This window comes from Salmo salar, chromosome 16 (assembly GCF_965601325.2).
Source record: "Salmo salar chromosome 16, fSalSal1, whole genome shotgun sequence".
Taxonomy (NCBI): Eukaryota; Metazoa; Chordata; class Actinopteri; order Salmoniformes; family Salmonidae; genus Salmo; species Salmo salar.
The window spans coordinates 29478152-29501685 of NC_138306.1; positions in this window are offsets into that span (position 1 = coordinate 29478152).

Consider the following 23534-nt stretch of genomic DNA (forward strand, 5'->3'; position numbering starts at 1 on the left):
AGGTTGATGATGAGTTGTGTATGTGAATGAGCTGTGTAGTGCTAGGGCAAAAACCAAAACATGCACCCCCCCCCGAATGGTGCATATTCAGAATTTGTGAAGGAAATAATATATTTTTGCTTACGTGTGAAGGAGATACTTTTTGAGACACAAATGTGGTACAGACATACTTTTGAGCAACTAAAGTGGTACAGACAATGAATTCCAAGGTACATGAATTAGGTGAGGGATTTTAAGAAAAGATTGCCCTTGTCAAATAAGTGATGTCCGCTTCCTGAACTTTGGTTATTGTCAGCTACAGGATTTAGTGAAGAAAGCTTAGGCAATCTCTGAGCTTCTTAGATTTTCAATCTTGACACTTTTTCCATGGTAGTTTTCCCTATTATGGTAAAACTGGTTTGAGCAGAGAAGTCTTAAAACACACACACACACAGGGGCGGACTGGGACAGAGATTCAGCCCTGGATTTTTCGCCATACCAGCCAACATCATCGCACGTGCACAGGATCACTGGAACCAGAAGACCGGGGAACCACACTGCCTATGCTGGGCCCAGAAACCTCTTAGGGTAGGTAAAATTGTATTTTAAGGGTCCATAATAAACCCTTTGTAAGGCATTAACAAACCGTTTGCTCACCATTGATTAATCATTACTCCCACATTTGTAAATGTTAGTAAGCTATTAAATTCACAAATGTATATATATTTCCTTAAACATCCTGTGTTGTGTGCTTATTCTTTTACCAGGTACAACAAGAATGTCTGCCAATGGCATGCCCATCTTTTTGCGAGAAATTACACTGTTCACCTCACATGACCATTACGCACATAAGCATGGTGGGTGTGGAAACAATTCAATTAACTTTAATTAATCACACAGGCAGATATGGTCATTAAGGATTATATACATACAAATCAGTCCAAGTTAAAACCTAGGCAACAGTAAAAAAAAAGATTACATTGGAAACTGTTGGAATAGCTGCCCATATGCCCACTACGCGCGTGGTGGCCATAAATATAATTAGTGACCTATTTCAAAAACAAAATGACCAAGTGGAGACCTGGATGGCAGACAAATCAACGTAACCTATTCATGTAAGAAATGGTCTAATATCAAACTCTTGGTTTAGACCTTTTAGGAGACATGGTGGACAAACTGTGAATCCAATACAATTCTCTTCTCAGTAATAGATTATCAGTATCTCCCCCCTCCTAGGAGTCTTAACATGTTCAATACCAACGTATCTCAGAGAGCTGATGTTGTGACGAGCTGCCATGAAATGCGCAGGCACAGGGTTTCTCTGATCAAGAGTCCTCATATCACTCCTGTGTTCTGCTATCCTTATTTACAGAGCTTGTTTAATTTTTTCCTACATAGCATACACCACAAATAGACTTTTTCAGGTATACCATATTTTTTGTAGAACATGTAATGCTACTCTTAATCTTAATGGCCATGCCCATGATGGGGTGATTGAACATTGTGCATTTGTTTGTCTGTAATCTGTAATTACAGTCCGGCACATTGTCTAGGAAGGTGCTATGTGGCATTGGTGGAATATCAGGCCTCACCACCATTTGCCGATGTTACTGGCGTATCTGAAGACTACCCAGGGGGTTCTTTAAAAGTACTTTCCAGTTGTGGGTCAGTGCTCAAGATGTGCCAGTGTTTTTTAATGATACAGTCAAACTGTTTGCCAAGTGAGGAGTATTGAGGCTCTCATCCTGGGTCATATTTTTGTAACTGTCCTGTGCGTCATGCAGCCATTCCACTGGGTAACCTCGATGTCTGAAGAGCTCATCCAGACAGTGCACTTGTTTGTCAAAATCACTTTGTGTATCCGACTGTATTGACCTTCCTGTAGAAACAGTGTGCGGGCCTTCCTGTTCTTTAGAAGTATCCTTCATTAGCCCACATTTTTAAGGATCTGCATATTATCACGTTTGAAGGTAAGACCCAGGTGCGGACAGTGTGGAAGAAACAAAAGTTTATTATTTAAACCGGGGCAGGCAAACGACAGGTCAAGGCAGGCAGGGGTCAATGATCCAGAGAGGGTGTAAGGCACCGGAACAGCAGGCGGGCTCAGGGTCAGGGCAGGCAGAGGTTGGTAATCCAGAGTAGAGGTAAAGGTACAGGACAGCAGGCAGGCTCAGGGTCAGGGCAGGCAGAGGTTGGTAATCCAGAGTAGAGGTAAAGGTACAGGACAGCAGGCAGGCTCAGGGTCAGGGCAGGCAGAGGTTGGTAATCCAGAGTAGAGGTAAAGGTACAGGACAGCAGGCGGGCTCAGGGTCAGGGCAGGCAGAGGTTGGTAATCCAGAGTAGAGGTAAAGGTACAGGACAGCAGGCGGGCTCAGGGTCAGGGCAGGCAGAGGTTGGTAATCCAGAGTAGAGGTAAAGGTACAGGACAGCAGGCGGGCTCAGGGTCAGGGCAGGCAGAGGTTGGTAATCCAGAGTAGAGGTAAAGGTACAGGACAGCAGGCGGGCTCAGGGTCAGGGCAGGCAGAGGTTGGTAATCCAGAGTAGAGGTAAAGGTACAGGACAGCAGGCGGGCTCAGGGTCAGGGCAGGCAGAGGTTGGTAATCCAGAGTAGAGGTAAAGGTACAGGACAGCAGGCGGGCTCAGGGTCAGGGCAGGCAGAGGTTGGTAATCCAGAGTAGAGGTAAAGGTACAGGACAGCAGGCGGGCTCAGGGTCAGGGCAGGCAGAGGTTGGTAATCCAGAGTAGAGGTAAAGGTACAGGACAGCAGGCGGGCTCAGGGTCAGGGCAGGCAGAGGTTGGTAATCCAGAGTAGAGGTAAAGGTACAGGACAGCAGGCGGGCTCAGGGTCAGGGCAGGCAGAGGTTGGTAATCCAGAGTAGAGGTAAAGGTACAGGACAGCAGGCAGGCTCGGGGTCAGGGCAGGCAGAGGTTGGTAATCCAGAGTAGAGGTAAAGGTACAGGACAGCAGGCGGGCTCAGGGTCAGGGCAGGCAGAGGTTGGTAATCCAGAGTAGAGGTAAAGGTACAGGACAGCAGGCGGGCTCAGGGTCAGGGCAGGCAGAGGTTGGTAATCCAGAGTAGAGGTAAAGGTACAGGACAGCAGGCGGGCTCAGGGTCAGGGCAGGCAGAGGTTGGTAATCCAGAGTAGAGGTAAAGGTACAGGACAGCAGGCGGGCTCAGGGTCAGGGCAGGCAGAGGTTGGTAATCCAGAGTAGAGGTAAAGGTACAGGACAGCAGGCGGGCTCAGGGTCAGGTCAGGCAGAGGTTGGTAATCCAGAGTAGAGGTAAAGGTACAGGACAGCAGGCAGGCTCGGGGTCAGGGCAGGCAGGAAAGGTCAATACCGGGAAACTAGAAAACAGGGACTAAAGCAAAGACAGGAGCAAGGGAAAACGCTGGTAGGTTTGAACGAACAAAACGAACTGGCACAGACAGACAGAAAACACAGGTATAATTACCCAGGGGATAATGGGTGACACCTGGAGGGGGGTGGAGACAAGCACAAGGACAGTTGAAACAGATCAAGGCGTGACACATATGACCACAAACCTTTCTAAATTGCACTGGTCACACGTTTATAAAGAATTTATAAAGTATAAATAACACTCACTTTAGATTAGGGACTGCAAAAATACTTAATTTATGATTAGTACATGGTTTATTAATGTGTGAGTAATGATTAATGAACACACTATTTTTAAATGCCTTAAAAATGGTTTATTATGGATCCTTATAATAAAGTGTTAGCTATCCTAGTTGTTATTGAATAAACACATATGTTAGGAAAATCAGCAGATAAATGCCTTATAGATCACCATTGGCTTATATAATACCTTATAAAAGCTTAAGTACACATTTCAAATTAGTGCCGGTCATGTGTTCCCCTAGCCCACTTAGTTAAGTGTTTAAATATTAGGCTAAATATAATTCAATAGAAGAAAACAGAGAGAGAAGGAGAGAGAGAGTTAATGTTTTGGCTGTATAATCCAGCCAATGGCTACATTAAGGAACTGTCAGTCTCTCTCTCTCTCCCTCTCTCTCTGTTTTCTTCTATTGAATGCAATTTAAAACCTTCTGTGTTTGTCATAGAACGATGCCGGGACTAGATTATGTGGATGTGGATAGATTTCCAACTTTGTGCTTTATCTGATAGTGCCTCGTATGTGTATCTTTCTGGCCAAGAATTGATGGGCCTTTTTCAGCGAATGAAATAGGTGGGAAATAGGTGAGGCTGGTCAGCCTCGAGTGGTGGTGGCTATGTAATGTAATCCGACACCAGAGTCACTGTTACTACAGCACATGAACTAAGAGCCACTTGCTGGCTGAAGGGACTGAGATTCAGAAGCAAATAAACATTGATAAAACAATTAAAATACACAGACAGTCCCCGAATTGACCTTTAACAGAGGATTATTTAGCAATTATTCTGCATTCATTCAGTCTGCCATTGACTTGTATTTAACAAAAAGCAGTAGCACTGTATTTAATGTCTGTTAGATGGCTATTGGCTTATGTATGTTTTATAAAAGCAATCTAACTACGTTTTAGGCTATTGCAAGTTAGTGCCTGTCATATCTGTTCCCCCGAATCCCCCTTTCCATAATTATGCCTAAGTGTTAATTAACCTACTATTTCATACAATATACAGCCAAAATATTAGGCATAACTGGCAGCAGTAGGCTTACTGGGCTACATGATCTGTGTCAGCACAGTGTGCGTGAGTGTGTCTTTCTCTGTTTTCTTCATACCTCGACTGCAGCATCACTGTCCTCTACTGCAGTGGAAGCAGCAGCCGAGCTGTCATTTCTCACAGACACAGACACCAGCACTCGGACCAGCAGAACCAGAACTTTTTGTAAATAAGTTGTTTATTTCACACATTTAGCAGCGTCGGCCTCAAGAACCATTTTTTTTTGGTCTGTAACTTTTTCGGGCACCATCTTTCAGTTTTTTATCTCCTGTACTGAGTGACTGACAGAGACTCCGAGCGGGCCTCACTCTCTTTGATGATGCACGAGAGAGAGAGAAAGAGAGAGAAATCAATCCATGAGAATATTATCAGAGATCAACCATCCATGGGAAATTAGTGAATAAAACTGAAACAATAGACAATAGAGGGTAGGGTAGGTAAACAAGGTACTTCATCGTGTTAATCACTATAGACCCTGTACGCTTTCCTTCCCCAAACATGCTAATGGCACTGCCAACCACGACTAAGAGCGGTTTGGAAATGATTGATTGCCAGAATTACATCAAGGTGACTTTCACTCAGTTTGATCGATAATAAGGAACACACTTAACAGGGAGAGTTCTGGTGTAAGAATTCATTCATCAGTTATACCTGCAGTCATTATCTTTTCCTTGGCTTTTTGAGTAACTTTTAACAGAATATCTAGAGAGTAGAAATGGTCAAGCACAGATAAGGTAGCATACCTGAGCAATGTGTATTTGATGGTGACTACTAGTTGCCAAAAGTTATTTTGCATTCTTATCTCAGCTCACTGGTCACCATAGCAGCACCCACCCGTAGCACGCGCTCCAGCAGGTATATCTCACTGGTCACCCCCAAAGTCAATTCCTCCTTTGGCCGCCTTTCCTTCCAGTTCTCTGCTGTCAATGACTGGAACGAACTGCAAAAATCACTGAAGCTGGAAACTCATATCCCCCTCACTAGCTTTAAGCACCAGCTGTCAGAGCAGCTCACAGATCACTGCACCTGTACATAGCCAATCTGTAAACAGCCCATCCAACTACCTCATCCCCATACTGTATTTATTTATTTATCATGCTCCCCAGTATCTCTACTTACACATTCATCTTCTGCACATATATCGTTCCGGTGTTTAATTGCTATATTGTAATTACTTCGCCACCATGGCCTATATATTGCCTTACCTCCCTTATCTTACCTCATTTGCACTCACTGTATATAGACTTCTCTTTTTTCTACTGTATTATTGACTGTATGTTTGTTTATTCCATGTGTAACTCTGTGTTGTTGTATGTGTTGAACTGCTGTGCTTTATCTTGGCCAGGTCGCAGTTGTAAATGAGAACTTGTTCTCAACTAGCCTACCTGGTTAAATAAAGGGGAAAGAAAAAAATAAACAAAATAAAATTCATGCCTTGACGTGAACTTGCCCCATGCATGGAAGGAAATGTTCGAAACTCAGTGTGGATTGAATCTGACAACAACTGCAGCACGCAGAACAGCTTTGCCTGATTGCCTGTTGAGCAGGTTCCCCTCCCGTCATTCCGCCCCCTGTCTCCCATCCTCTTGGGCCCTGTGTCTAAACAGCTGTGCTGGCTCCGGTCACACACTCCTCGTATGTGACTGTATGAGAGGGTCAGCCCAGCTGTAGAGATGAGAGCTCTGTCTCTCTCTGTCCATTTGGCCCAGTGCCTCCTGACTGGCCTGCACACAGAGCACACTGTGCCTATGGGCTAAAGCAACACACACAAAGAGCGCCCCATGTGTGAGACCACAAATGAAAGATCAAACATCAATGTTCACCATAGGGCCTCTGAGCAAGCTGTTAATCACACTGAACATAATGTGTTCCAGTTGAGAGAAGAGGATCCCCAGTGTACGCCAGTCAAGTGTGTGTTTTTTATTCAAGTAAAAAAAAAAGATCCACACAACAGGGGATGTTTTGGATTGAAAAGGGAAATGCAGCAGTGGACAGAACGGATAGAAAGGGTTTTGGGTGGCGCAGGGTAGCTGGCATATACCTGTACGTCTTTGGGTCATTCCACCAATTCAGTACCTTTTGAGAAAAGTAACTTGGTCTAAAGAAACTTTGTCATAAAGAGCAGATGTTCAACTTCATAAAAAACATGTTTCCCCATCTCAAGAGGTCAAATAAATAAAAAAAAAATGACTATAGTTAGTGCCTATTGCGTGCTAAATAAAGTAACAGGGTTCACAATTTCATCTTCAATCATCCATGAATCCTGTTGTGGAAACTTGTTGTGTGCAACAGGGAGTGACAATGAAATATAAGCTTAACCAAAAAATATGAATTGTTAAAAAATGTCTAGCCTGTCTATGGCTAACAGGGTTGACGTATTATGCTCGACACGCTCAGTTTTTCACCCCAAAACACCAGAAAATGGCTAAAAACAGTAGAACCAGCTCACCTGCTTTTACACTATGATTTGACTGTTAATGTTCAATGTTTCTTTTGAAAAAAAATATTTTAAAATAATTCATTTCACCATATTAAAACAAGAGTTCAGTTCACGTAACAGGGTTGACCTTAAAATGAGGGACAGACATAAGTGAATCACTAATCACATGAAATAACTAATAATCTTCAGAAACGACTTTGTCAAAGCAACAAAATAACTAGGGCTTTACAATGATGGTGAAAACGTATCAAATTCACATATCAAATATGAGAAGACAGGGCAAATCCCAGGACGTGGCAACAAATAGCCCACTAGCCCCACCCCACCACTCTGAGAGGCTTATGCAAACCCTGGGGGAGGGTGATGGATTTTCCCCCTTACACACAGTGAGAGGAGCAGATGCTGGAGAAAGATTTTGGACGTCACTAGAAGTAAAATATGAGTGTGTGTGATACACTAGTTCAGAGTTCTGAAGTTTCAATAACTTCTACCATACTTGGAGGGTGAGTAGAGAACGAGGTTACACAGCCTCATGCTGTGTAGAGTACCTCCCAAGGAAGGCCCAGATTTCTAGTTAGATTAGTTGACTTCTGAAAGTTAGATTTGTTGATATATTGGGAAAAACGTACATTTTCAATTTTCCGTGGTTGTATCAGACCATCAGATTGTGTTACAATAGGAAATGTCATAACACAATTTACTGAACTCGTGACACATTGCGTTCCTTACCTTGAGCCGTCCACTAAACAACAACAAAGGCCACTCAGATCAAATACTGTGTGCTATAATTGTTAAACAGATGAATCATTAACAATTATTTCATTAGGTTCACTGATTGTATTATGAGCCAATTTAGTTTCAGTTACAAAGCACCCACTTAAACTGTGATTCTAGTCTAAGAAAAAAAATATATATATTTGTATAACCAATGATTGTTTTTCCAATAAAGTTGTTGCTCCTTGATCAAATATTTTTAATGAGACACTCTTAATGGTCAGTTGGTAGGGCATGGCATTGGGGATACATTTAAGAGCAACCATTTCCATCCGGGATGACTATGTTATTTTACAGTACTTGAAGAGACTGGATACAATAATACACACACTGTAATCTTATTGTTAAACCATTACACACTAGACTCTTGACAAAAATAAATATTGATGCACAAATATCAGAGGGCCAACTTGATAAACCCTATATGTCTTGCTTACACTCCCTTTGTCCAACTAAGAATTGTTCTATTCATATCTATAATAATTACTCGAATCCATTAGTTAACGCATTGTTTATTTTGAAAAGGGCATTAGACTAGAGAAGAGGAGGGGTCTGTTTAAAAATGATTGAAATGAACCAGTGGAGGTAGAGGTAGCTCTGCCACAGTGAGTTATGGTCGCCCAGCAGAGAGGAGCCTCTTCATTAGGGGAGTGATTCAAATTGATGGGAGCCCATAGAGCTTAGGTTCCCCTGAACTCCCTGGAGCATAGCTCTCATTCTCCGCTCATTTATTTGGGACTTTGTGTTGATCAATAAAAGGTTCCTGCTGCTCACCATGGGGTCTGGCTGGGAGAAATAAAAACAGAGGGAAAAAAAGTGACTTGTTTTGATGTCAAAGACAAACATAACTGTGAACAATTCCAGCTTTAGAGAATCTTGGGGAAAACTGGCTCCAGCTTTTGTGTTTCTGAAATTATTTGTTTACATGGTCTCTATTTTTGGTCGGTTTGAAACCGAGGCAGTTCCTTTCAAGGCTCCCAAACACCTTAAAAAAATATATGTTCTACAAGAAATGTTTGTTTAGTATGTTCAATATTATTTGACTATGATTGGCTTAGACAAGTATAAACACAAGAGAAAGTACAGTTATATTTCCTCCATGGATGCACTACAGTTAACACTTTCATTTGTTAAATTAGACTTATTGGTCTAATAAGGTAAAGGTATCTTAAATAATGCTGTATCTCTGTATCTGCTATTGTAGCATAGTACAGTACATCATAATTTACTTGTGTAATTAGGTAATATCTGGTTGGAAATATCATAACTACTACAAAGGTCTTTCAGTATTGACTTAGTGCATTAATTAAGTATGCATTTCGTATGTAAGCATTTCACTGTTAGTCTACAACTGTTGTTTTATGAAGCATGTGACAAATACAATTTGATTTGATTTGTGGACAGAAGGAACACACTTAAGTAATTACTGAAGGGAGCAGAAATGAATTTCTGTGTGCTAGACAGGAGACAGACATTAGGCTGAGATATTGAATTGGGTCCATGTCCTCTTTCTCAAGGTGTGTCCAGTTCAGCTCATTATTGTAGTAGGGCTGTAGTGTACAGCTCAGGGCCCACGGCTGGAGTCTGCTACTCCACGCCTGGTCTGGGCTAAACTAACTGAGATGTGAATCACAGGTCAGAAGCTCTCTGAGGAAACAAAGGCACAGTATTTGAACTACACAGGTGTTTATGGTATTTCTATGCTGTAAATGTGAGCTTCATGGATGTTATTCGCAAAACGAGCCAGAATCAGGCTGTAATGGACATACAAATTGACTACAAAATTAGGTACCAAGTCACAACTTACTGAATGTCAAGAAAGGAGACTGTTTTATCTGAATGTGTCACGTTCTGAATCCTCAAATTCCCTGTCATAAAGGAGCCAAGGTGCAGCGTGCCGGTAATTCCACATCTTTATTTAGGGAAACCAAAACAATAAACAGGTACACAGTAAGACCGTAACGCACTACGCCGTACACACACAGAAATAACAATAACCCACAAACACAGGTGGGGAACTGGCTGCCTAAGTATGATTTCTAATCAGAGACAACGATAGACAGCTGCCTCTGATTAGGAACCATACTCGGCCCAACAAATAAATACAAAAACAACATAGACATACAACACATAGAATGCCCACCCCATGTCACACCCTGACCTAACCAAACAGAGAAAAACGACTCTCTCAGGTCAGGGCATGACAGAGTGTGGACATTGAAACCTTTCTCTGTAGCCCCGTGGATCAACAGTGAGGAATACTTGTGAGAAATGTTTTTGTGTTTAGGCCTTTTATTCTTTAAGATCTCTATTCCCTGTGCTGAAGTTCAGAGTATGTAAGAGCAGGCAAAGGGGAAGGGTTGTGTCACGGTTGTTGGGATAGACGGACCAAGGCGCAGCATGATTCGAGTTCCACATCTTTTATTAGTGAAACTTAAACAAAACAATAAACAAACAACAATCGTGAAGTAACAGAGCACACATCAGCACTCAACAAAAAAATATCCCACAACCCAGGTGGGAACAATGGAGAACTTAAGTATGATCCCCAATTAGAGACAATGAACATCAGCTGCCTCTAATTGGGAACCATACCAAGAGCACCAACATAGAGATGAAAAGACATGAACACCCCCTAGTCACGCCCTGACCTACAACACGGTCAGGGCGTGACAGGTTGGAATCACAGTTCTGATAAGATGCTACTGTCTGCTCAGACACTGGAGAGCTTTTTGATTCTTTTCACATTTTCCTCAACTCAGACAAATATATCCAGAAGCAATCAGTGGATTCCATATGAGCAAGTTTGATAAAAAAAAATGTTATTATGACAGGAAGCAGTGTCAATCAGACATGAGGGGAGGAAGGAGAAGTAAAATAAACATAAGTCATGGAGACAAAAAATACGTTATATAAAGCTCTCCTTGAAGTTCACCATCACACCTCTTTACCCCCAGTGTGTCTGTTCTATAATGGCACAAAGTAGGGATCGGTTGATGCTGTCTTTTCCATTTCTCAGCCTTTTGTTAACAGAGAGAGAGAGAGAGAGTGAGAGAGAGAGAGAGAGAGAGAAGAAGAAGAAGAAGAGTGGTTGCTGGGGATTGGACCCAGTCCCTGCACACCCAATTAAAGGAATCCTACTGTATGCTCAAAGACAGTCTGGCAACATGTGTTCTGACATTTGTCTTCGTGAGTGTTGTGATTTACGGTACCATGGAGCTAAAGGCTAAATTAGCAACCCCCCAACATCAGAGACCTCACAGTAATGTCTGATGGGCTGGATTTGTCAGACAGCATTGTGCAGGCAGTATGCTGCGGTCTTTCATCAGAAGCTGTTAGTATGTATGGGCAGCTGAGCAATGTGCTTTTTGCTTTGTGAATAAAGCTCCTATGCATACTAGTGGCTTTTGCTTCATGACCCTTAAAAGACGCTGAAATAATATGAATGATATAGCCAATCCTACCTTCTCTAGTATATAAGTAGTATATAGTATATAAGGCTCACATTGTAAATAAGAATTTGTTCTTAACTGACTTGCCTAGTTAAATAAAGGTTACACAACTAAGATTACAAAACTGGTGTATGTGGTGAGGTAATTGCACACAGTCATATACAGTATACACTATCAGAAATGTAAGGAATTCTCCTTTTCCTCATTTATTGCATGATTGTAGAAATGTTTGACATTACATTTTGTGCTCCCCCATTCCAGTGTCTTATATCAAAGACTGTATCATGGAAAACAAAATGCGGATTAAACGTTCTCCCAGTGATCCTCAAATGATGAAAATATTTATGGTGAAGTGGATTCTCTGGGTCATTAGTGTAATCAGGAGACATATGGAGCAGGGCCCGGTTTCCCAAAAGCATCTCAAGGCTAAGTTCATCATTAGAACCTTCGTAGGAGCGTCGTTACATTTTTTAGCTATTTCCCAAAACCATCGTTAGTAGAGCTGCACTTCAAAACGCTTATTATTTACCGACTGCCTCAGACCACTTGTAGAACAGCTAAGTGCGTCGTTAGATGATTTTTTTTGCCCTTCTGCGTCACTTTATACACATAAGATCTCCGCTAAAATTAGAATCAAGATGTTTATCTGTCTCTCTGTGACAGCCGATAACTTCAGATCAAAGTTCACTACAAACATGAAGTTCGGAATGTCTTTGAACTTGTTTCAAATTAAAGCCGAGATGACTCCAGTATACTGTAGGCTACATAGGCTTATATATTTAAATAATATTTAAATAAATGTCATTTTCCTTTTTTTTATTTTATTTTGCTAATTGCAGGCTAGAGTCTGTAATTTTTGCCTCAGTATATTTCATGATGTGTAACATCATGTGCACAGTGATGTGTCAAATCTGTGATTTAGTGCATTATTATTGGGTAGCATTAGAATAAGCCACCTCAATATTGGCAGTCATAGTGGTCAAATCTCTCCAGGAGCTGATCCTTCATCAGTATTGTGAAATGTTAACTCTGTAGTTAAGGTAACATTTTAATCTAGAAATCTGATCTGAGAGCAGTGCTGTCTTTCTTTCCTTACGCTCCCTGCCCTTCAGGACATCTACAGCACCTGGTGTCACACGAAGGCCAAGAAGATCATCAAAGGCCTTAGCCACCCGAGCCATGGCCTGTTCACCCCGTTATCATCCAGAGGCAGTGGTGTAAAGTACTTAAGTAAAAATACTTGAAAGTACCATTTAAGTAGTTTTTTGGAGTATCTGTACTTTACTTTAATATTTATATTTTGAGTACTTTTACTTGTACTTCACTACATTCCTAAAGAAAATGATGGACTTTTTACTGCATACATTTTCCCTGACACCCAAAAGTTCTCATTACATATTGAATGGTTAGCAGGACGGGAACATTTTCTAATTCACACACTTATCAAGAGAACATCCCTGGTCATCCCTCTCATCTGGTGGATTCACTAAACACATGCTTCGTTTGTAAATTATGTCTGAGTCTTGGAGTATGCTGCTGGCTATATAAGGAATTTGAAAAGATTTATACTTTTACTTTTGCTACTTAAGTATATTTTAGCAATTACATTTACTTTTGATACTTAAGTATATTTAAAGCCAAATACTTTTAGACTTTTACTCAAGTAATATTTTACATGGAGACTTTCACTTTTACTTGTGTCAGTTTCTATTAAGGTATCTTTACTTTTACTCAAGTATGAAAATTGGGTACTTTTTCCGCCACTGTCCAAAAGGCGAGGTCAGTACAGGTGCATCAAATCTGGGACCGAGAGACTGAAAAACAGCTTCTATCTCAGACTGTTAAATAGCCAGTGGTGATTTTAACATGTAAATCTTGGTGGGGCAAACACCCCCCAAATGTTTTAGATGCATGCCAGCAAAGCCACTACACAACACAACACAACACTAAACAATACATTAATTGCACTGTAACGGCGACAAGCGGTGCCCACAAACGTTTAGGGCCAAAACGTTTAGGGCCTACATGAAGCTGTCCCAACAGCAGAGCTTTCTTTCCAGAACAATGAAGTGAATCCTTACCACCACTACACTTGGCTATCAGCGGAGCCTTGTCTGGCAGTGAAACAATTCATTCAGCCTCGTTTACTTCCTTTTTAAAAACATAGCTGATATGGCTGACCAGATCTCCCTGCCATATTACATCATTTACGCAGCAGCATATAAGACATTTTTGGACGCACCTTGTTGTGTGCGGCGGTCCTTCGTTGGCAAATTCTGTCATTAAAGAAAAAGTTTTACAATTCCGAGTTGGATGACTGCTCAAAACGGATTTTCCCAGTCTGAGTTCCCAGTTGCAATGCTTGCTGTTAGCCACTGTCACCGATTCCTTCCAAACAACTCAATGTTGAATTTGCGATTTCCAACTTGTTGTGTAACGTTTATGTCCAATGGCCGATGAGCACCAATAAGTTTTGTCTATATTTTCTCTTCATTATTTCTCTTCATATGACAAGGATTCAAAATAATTTGCCAGTAGACTTGATTCACGATGATGACTGCTAGCTAAGATTGTGAAAGTAAGATGTTGACATGATCAGTCCAATCAAAGCCACTGTACATATAATGTGATTTCACGTAATTTCTGTGGCCAATGACCTTGAGCCTTCTTGGAAGGGCACTTGTAGTATAACTCTATGGTAATATAACTCTATAGAAATGTTGGATGTCTACCATTACTAAGACTAAAGCTAGGCGATTGCGCAAGGTCCCCATGAGTGACAGAATACTGAGACAATCACGGTGCAATGCTCCTATTTTCTGCTGGCCTGCCCCACCACTACAGAAAGCACTGAGCTATGCTGAAACACATGCATTTTGGAGCTGCCTATCTCAAGAAAGCAAAAAAGAGACCATGGTTGTATACGGCTTTATTAACTCAATTATATATATATTTTTTACTTTGTTTGCAAATTGATATGTGACACATATTATTGCCAAAATAACATGCAAGTGGGTCTCAAAACAGGTGGGGCTCTACCCCACCTGCCCTGAATGACGGGTCACCAGTGTAAATAGCCATCACTATCCAGCCTCCACCCAGTACTTTGCCCTGAACATAGTCACTGTCACTAGCCGGCTACCGACTGCTTACTCATCACTGCACCTTAGAGGCTGCTACCATATGTTCCTTAGACATGGAGCACTGGTCACTTTAATAATGGAACACTGGTCACTTTAGTAATGTTTACATACTGTTTTACCCATTTCATATTTATTTATATACTGTGTTCATCCTATTTAACTATTGCAGTACAAATACTATTCTACACTACCGGTCAAAAGTTCTAGAACACCTACTCATTTAAGGGTTTTTCTTTATTGCTACTATTTTCTACATTGTAGAATAATAGTGAAGACATCAAAACTATGAAATAACACATATGGAATCATGTATCATGCTCCAACGATGCACTGTCTGCGTGGTGGTTTGGGAAACGCATGGTTACATCTTCGACTGTCGTTGGAACAATGCGTCGTTAAAATCTCGTAAACCTATATTCCATCGCTATTGAAAAACAGGGTCCTGAGCAGTAGGACGCTGGTCTCTCAACTAATGCATACATCCCCACCAAACATTATATATCAGAACATGGTATTTTGGTGAAAATATCTACACATTTAAAATTATAGGATGCTTCTGTCTCTGAATCAAAATATGTACAAAAATGTGCACACACACACACCACACATGCACACACTCACATTACTTTTACTCAGTGGTGTAAATATACTTTACAGTACTACTTAAATAGTTTTCGGGGGTATTTGTACTTTACTTTACTATTTATATTTTGACAACTTTTACTTTTACTCCACTACATTCCTAAAGAAAATAATGTACTTTTTACTCCTTACATTTTCCCTGACACTCAAAAGTACTCATTACATTTTGAATGCTTAGCAGGACAGGAAAATTGTCCAATTCACACACTTACAGTATTAAGAGGACATCCCTGGTCATCCCTACTGCCTCTGATCTGGTGGACTCACTAAAAACAAATGCTTTGTTTGTAGATGATGTCTGAGTGTTGGAGTGTGCCCCTGGCTATATGTAACTTTTTTTTTTAAACATGAAAATGGTGCCGTCTTGTTTGATCTATATAAGGATTTGTTTTATTATTTATACTTTTACTTTTGATACGTAAGTATATTTGATGCGGCAGGTCGCCTAGTGGTTAGAGCATTGAGCCAGTAACCAAAAGGTTGCTAGATTGACATGGTAAAAATCTGTCATTCTGCCCCTGAACAAGACCCACTGTTCCTAGGCCTTCATTGTAAATAAGAATTTGTTCTTAACTGACTTGCCTAGTTAAATAAAGGTTAAATAAAAAATATAAAAAACATTTGAGCAATTACATGAACTTTTGATTCTTAAGTATATTTAAAACCAAATACTTTTAATATTTTACTCAAGTAGTATTTAACTGGGTGACTTTCAGTTTTACTTGACTCATTTCCGATTAAGGTATCTTTAATTTGACAATGACAATTGGGTACTTTTTCCACCACTGCTTTTACTGTCATTGGCACACACACGTATACCCCCATAGGACAGTAACTAATCATTAGGAGAGCAACAACCCATAAGGACAGCAACAACCCATAAGGACAGCAACAACCCATGAGGACAGCTAAGCTCCAGAGCCAGAGTAGAGCAGAGTAGAGTTAGTGGATAGCAGGCCATCCCAGCAGCCAGTGGGGAAGTGAAGTGTACTCTCACAAGGTGAGCTGATGCTGGAGGAGAGGAGAGGAGAAGGCAGCCTTGCGGTCAGCAGGGAGCAAGCGGGCCCCAGGGAGAAGCTCTTAACTTCTGTCAGGTACAAATAACCACGCAATTTTTCACCTCCTGATTTTAACTGAGAAAATCACTCCGGTCCCTAGTCATATGAACTCTACACACATGCCATGAGTCAATTCTAACTCTCACAGAAAATAGTTGGCCGTAACCTGACAATTATGTTGTCCTCACACAAAGCGGATTTATGACCAGAAAATGTGTTTTTCTTTGTAGTTTGTCATGTCTTTAGGATATTTGCTCAGTTCTAGAGACACATTGACTATGTAATGTAGAGCAATTTACTTTGCATATCTGTGTTTGTATAGAAAGTAATTATGGGTTGTATGGGTTGGAAATACTAATTACTACCAGCAGCTACAGTAGTCCTTTAATGTAGAATATAAATTAAATTTTTCTGTCATCTAGATGTCATCTTCAAAAAACATATTTCCCTTCAATAACATACATAAGCCCACTTAGGAATGCACAGCTGCCTGTACAGCAGCACTTATACAAGGAAATCTAAACCTTTATTTACAGTAAATTCAGGGATTTACTATTGTTAGGTTGCTGCTAGGTGGTGCTGTTCAGTAGCATTGTTTCATTCAATGGAGTGAGACACAAAGTTCCAGGCACATCTAACCATGATAGTCTATACATCATCCTTAACATACCTCAGTTAAACTGAAACATTATCGTGTATATAACATGTTCATGTTAAAATTCACAAACCTTTGACTGCATAGCTGTCTCCTGTAAAGTTGGAGGTGGCAGAACTACCTGAGGTCTTTTGCACCCAGGAGGCTTAACACATTCATTCAGTTCTGTACTGAATGTCTAAGTGTACGTGCCCCCGTGCCAGAGTACTCCACCATATATCCCATAATTTAACACTTTGAACTGCCACAAACGAGGCACTGTGCTTCTCTCCTGATACCACGATCTGTCAGAATGAAATCATAAATACAATCATTACCACAACGTTGGGTCTTTATTCTGTCAACTGTTTCAATCCATTGCCGTGCCTCTTCATTTCCTACAAATGAATAAGTGAAACATCATTAATATATCTCTTTCATTATGTTCTGGCACTCCACACTGCAGTACATCATCAAGAGGAAAATAATTTGTAGTGCATCTGTGTTTGGAGGGGAACCATTCTGATTTCCAATTTGTAAAGCAACAAAGAGATGTCATGATGTCCACTGGAAAAAAACATCAGTATTGAAAAATGGAATTTTCAAATTTCTTGCTATTTGTTCCCACTACTCACATACTATACATTGGACAATATATTCTATTTTTGATTTTGGTTTTCATCTCCTGAACCATTGGTTGAATCTTTACACCTTCACTTGATCAATATGTTGAAATAAAAACACAAGGACATGACCAAAAATGTTGTTTTACACCAGGGCATAGAAAGATTGGCTACTCCTGGAAGGAGAAAACTGCCCAAAGTCGAGTTTGCTGGAGAGGCATCGTTGATGGGGCGATGGGCCTAAGTAAGTATGTCAGTAAGTCAGTCAGTAAGTACCCTCTGACAATAACAAGCACTCCCAAGACATGCTGAAAAGTCCATCAGTCTCAGAGGCTATTCTATTGTCTGATAAACTTTCTCTGAAGGGTGTCCTACCTTCTGTCTCTAGTGTCTTCCTCCTGTGCTCTCCTGATTTGAAATATTGCCTTACATAATGAGGGAGAAAAATAGAGCGGTGGTGCACCCCTGAGCTGGTGTCAGCTTAATCAATCATTTTTAAACACAGGGAGAGAGGCAGCCATGTAGCACTGCCCGCCTCACATCCGCACATCCTTCCTCTGCTCCAGTCGATGACAGCGGCATAATTCATTACAACTCAAAAATTAAACCAGCAGCAGCATCAAACTCGTCCTTGCATCCTCTGTGTGTTTAAACGCGGGGTGGGGAGGGTGTGTGCGTGTGTGCATGCGTGCGTACGTGTGTGTTTGTGTGTGTGTGTGTGTGTGTGGGGGGGGGGGGTCTTTGAAAAGAGCAAGCCTCACAGTCCACTCCTGTATGTACCTTCAAGTTCAATTTTCCCTGGTTAAGCCATTGAACTTGAGAAAGAGAGAGATGTTGGAGTAAGGTTCACAGGGTCACATTGCAGTGGGTCAGGAGGTTATGAATTTTGGAGGATACAGGCCTGAGCAGAAGAAGAGGGATTAGTTCTAATATCAGGCAAGTGAGAGATTCATTCTTCCTTTTCCTGAAAGTATCTTCTTTCCACAACGATCCTGTGGATAGATCATAAGAAGCTCTGAGCTTGTAAGTTGTAAACTTTTTAGTACTAACAAAATAATTCCTTTACATGACCAAAATAACGTTTGGCTATTTTACTTTTGATCAGTTTTACAGCAATTATCCTGATGTGAGGGAGTAATGGAATGGCGCCGGAGGGGATGGCTGCAGTTTTATGTGCTCATCACCAACTGTGCTATTTTGTTAGTTTTTTTGAGTTGTTGGTAACTTATTATAATTTTTTTGTACATAATGTTGCTTCTACTGTCACTTATGACTGAAAAGGACTTCTGGACATCAGAACAGCTATTACTCACCTCGAACTGGACGAATATGTTTTCTTTAACGAGTCTGACATGAAGGATATACTGATTTCTCTGGAACGGGCCCAATTCCCTGTTGTTTGCGTGAAGAAAAGACGTAGAAAAAGGGTGGGGAGGTCGGGCTGCCTTCTGAGAATTCGTAAGCGAGTGAGTAATGCCCCACTAACATCAGTCCAATTAGCCAACATGCAATCATTGGATAACAAAATGGATGAGCTCTGTTCAAGGATACCCTACCAATGGGACATTAAAAACTGTAATATCTTATGTTTCACCGAGTCGTGGCTGAACGACGACATGGATAACGGGGTTTACGGTCCATCGCCAAGATAGAACAGCTGCCTCCGGTAAGACAAAGGGTGGCGGTCTGTGTCTATTTGTAAATAATAGTTGGTGCAAAAAATCTAATATTAAGGAAGACTCAAGATTTTGCTCGCCTGAGGTAGAGTATATCATGATAAGCTGTAGACCACACTATTTACAAAGAGAGTTTTCATCTATATTTTTCATAGCCGTCTATTTACCACCACAAACCAATGCTGGCAATAAGACGGCACTCAACAAGCTGTATAGGGCCATAAGCAAGCAGGAAAATGCTCATCAAGAGGTGAAGCTCCTAGTGGCCGGGGACTTTAATGCAGGGGAACTTAAATCAGTTTTACCTCATTTCTACCAGCATGTGAAATGTGCAACCAGAGGGGAAAAAAACTCTAGACCACCTTTATTCCACACACAGAGATGCATACAAAACTCTCCCTCGCCCTCCATTTGGCAAATCCGACCATAAGTCTATCCTCCTGATTCCTGCTTACAAGCAAAACTAAAGCAGGAAGTACCAGTGACTCGCTCAATAAGGAAGTGGTCAGAGGATGCAGATGCTAAGCTACAGGACTGTTTTGCTAGCACAGACTGGAATATGATCCGGAATTCTTCCGATGGCATTGAGTACACGACATCAGTCACTGACTTCATCAATAAGTGCATCGATGACGCCGTCCCCACAGTGACCATACATACATACCCCAACAAGAACCCATGAATTACAGGCAACATCCGCACTGAGCTAAAGGGTAGAATTGCTGCTTTCAAGGAGCGGGACACTAACCTGGACACTTATAATAAATCCCGCTATGCCCTCTGACGAACCATCAAACAGGCAAAGCGTCAATATAGGACTAAGATTGACTCGTACCACACCGGCTCTGACGCTCGTCGGATGTGGCAGGGCGTATTTCATACGTATTTTTCTAGCAGCAGTCATAGAGAATTACAGGCATTGGGTTGGTTGTTGTAGGAAGGGCTGAGTTTTAAATAATGTCAGTGAAACCTGATCTGTACCCAGTTCTGACAAAGTTCCCACCTCCAGTTTTGCTTAGCAAAACCAAAACTAGTTGTTGCATAATCGTCAAACTGATACAGACAATGTGTCTTTTCACAGTGGTTTGATATTATTGAGGGACATTAAATATTGCAAATAAAGTATATTATTGATGAATGTGTGTGGTCCATGGCAATTCAATGAACCCTTAGGTTGGCAGGAATGAAACTGAAAAAATACAAAGGCATTTCCAATGGTGTTCATAGTTGAGACACAGGGCTTAGCCATGCAAATGACCATAACTTGCCAAATACAGTAGAATGACTCACACATAAGGTGTGATTTGGTGTGAGGTCAGTCTCCATCAAGGGATATTCCCTTATAACAAAGTAGGGATGAACATTATTGTGAAATTCTCATTTGACACAAATCAAGATAAGAAACTGTTGATTTTGTAATGTTATATTTTGCTCCATTGGCTACTTTAGTGAAACCTGTAAGATCCTGGTGTTTCAGTGCTGTAGGAGTGTCTGATAAGTAGAGTGCTGTTTGGATAAGCTAATGGCTTGACTTTACATGACTCACAACTCTAGCAGATATGTTGAATCAATATTTAAAAGATAAATATTATTGTATCCAAAAGGCACTGCATAGCTGATGATCGTGATGAATAACACCATGAGGGGTTATTATGGCCAAATGTGGAAGTGGTGATTATAGTTCCCTCAGAGGAAAGAGAGGAAAATGATTAAATAATGGCAAGCCAATCAGACTCTTCTAATAGGTTTGTATTCAGTTGATGTAACTCGGTAGTTCATCAAACATTTTGCCCCACACTGAAAATACAGTTCTGTGTGGAATTTCTACAATTATTTACATAAATAACATACATAATCGTGTATTCTTTTTCTATAAAAAATAATATATACTTCCAAAGCTGTATCAATCTAAACAATGCAACAAGTAGTAGTGCATGCCAGCAGCAGAATTCTCTCCATCAAACTACACATGTACAGCTACAGGAACACACACAGGCCATTTTGAATTGAATGACAATGAAAAGAATGTTGCTAAACAGTATCGAATGGAGAATGGATGATGCACTCTTACTCAGCTAAGCAAATTAAAAGTGATTTCCTGCCTAAATATAGTGTTTGTAGTTACATTAGGTAAGACAAAACTTTACCTTCAGATCCACAGCAGCAGCTGACATTGCAAATAGCAGACACTTTGTCTTTGTTTATTAAAATATGAAACAGACACTACGGTACAGTACATCAGAGCAGACAAAAACACACTCTCTTTTCTCTAAATGAGCATTACACAATGTTACTATCTAACCTAGCATAGACTTTGTTGAACACCACTGCACCACGATATAGTGCACTGTGGTTGTTATAGATTTGTTGCATGGTTGTAACGTCTATAGTGTGTTGGTTATTAGGAAGGGTGGAGATATCTCCACTTGATATTTCTACTTGATTTGTGGCCTTTTCTAGTGCAAATCTGAAACTGGAATAACAATCCTTGTCATGTCAAGGCAATGCACAACGGGCAATTGTTTCCCCCATGAAATAAACAATATAAAAGAAATGTTACTCTGCATGTCAAACTTGATTCCTTATTGTGAAAACGAGGTAGCAGCGTAAAAGGGTATGAAAGAAATGCCAGTCTGGCTGTGGTTTGAAGTTCGATCTCATATTTCATTTGACTGGGGGCCATCATCGGTGTAAACGCAGACTGGAAGCCTTGTAAAAAGAGAGAATAGCTGAACAAGGTTAACATTGGAAGATTTTCAAATCAGTCAAATTATGTCACTTACACTAATCCATATCTAGTTTAATAGTCATCCAAAGAGCCCAGTGATGTGACAAAAATGTAAGGACTTGTGATTAACCTGCATAATGATGCCATAATTGGATTTATAGCTAAAACGTATTAAGTTTTTTTTGGTTGTCATCATTTGTCATTTAAAGTCCCCTTCCTGAAGGAATAACAAAGCAAAGCACAGTAATAACAGCATAATAAAAATACTAGTAATAATTATATTAAATTATAATCATTATTATTATTATAATTTCCCTGCTGTTCATATAACAAAACATTAAATAAGTCTGAAATATGTTATTCATAAAGTAACTGTCTAGTGAAAATCTCACTTTTAAAAGTTCATATTTTGTATACCCAAATAATGTTGTTGATTCATCCTATGCTCATATTTGTGCCAAAGCATAAATTGGAGAAAAGAAACTTCAAAACCCACCCCTCAAACTTCTATCTCAAACTGATATTTAAAAAATGCTTGCTATTTCCTACTGAGGATATTCTGTCGTTAGGGTAAACCCACACCATTCCAACACAGAAAAGCTGCTTTATAACGTACCTAAAGCTGCATAGAAATGTGAGTTATAGATCTGTTCTATGTTAAGAATCGTTTTTGCGTCTTTTACTTTTGGTTTTGTACACCAGCTTTAAACAGCTGTAAAATACAATGCTTTGCTTTATGGAAAATATATTTCACAGTGGTTTAGATGGTACAATGATTCTCTACACTATACTTGTTGGTTTTGTCACAAACTGAAATTAGATGAACTATTAGAATTTTAGCGACGAGGAAATGGCCGGACTAGTACATTTTAATTGAATTTTTTGGGAAGAATAACTATTTCACTCATATTGTAATTCGTTTTAGGTCACATTTCATAGAAATCTGGACACAATGGACAGTGACTTTCAATCGTAAATACCGCCGGTGTGAACAGAGAAGCAGGACCAAGTCCACGTGAAAGGCATTGAAGGGGCGGGGTTCCGCTGTGGCGCCCTGCTGCTGATCACATGCAGAAGGCATGGTGTTTGTAATTACACCACAAACGGCGTAGACACAGAGGCCCGAGCGGGAATTGAATGCACGGTGTATCCTACCACATAAACGCAGACATAGCATTGCACATCCTCTGCAAAGACAAGTGTGCAATTTCGTGCCATCGGGAGAAATGTATTTTTCTCTCAGATGTAAAATGAAAATTAGAAAGCAAGACAGGACCCAGCAGCTTTGATCAGCTGCTTGAGAAGGTCCGTTTCAGACCAGCTTAATCTACTGCCCCATGCTCTGATTAAACATAATACATGTATATTATTCTCCATAAGCAGCATTGTCACTAACAGCATAATCTTCAGCATCTCGTCAATATCATCATCATCTTCATGATCATCACATTGACAATAGATAGCCTACTCATATTCATATAATTACTATTTGGTGGCCTATCTCAGCAGAATACATTTGAAAGAATTTCCTTAAAGCTTTGTAAATAATTTTAGTGCTACCAATTATGCAGGCTTCCATGGGCTTTTACACTGTAAACCTTAAAATATAGATGATGGTGGTGTTGATGAGAGCTAAAACAGCTCTGCAGATCATCGACTGTGCAGGCATGGACATGTTCTCTTCATTTTCTCTCTATA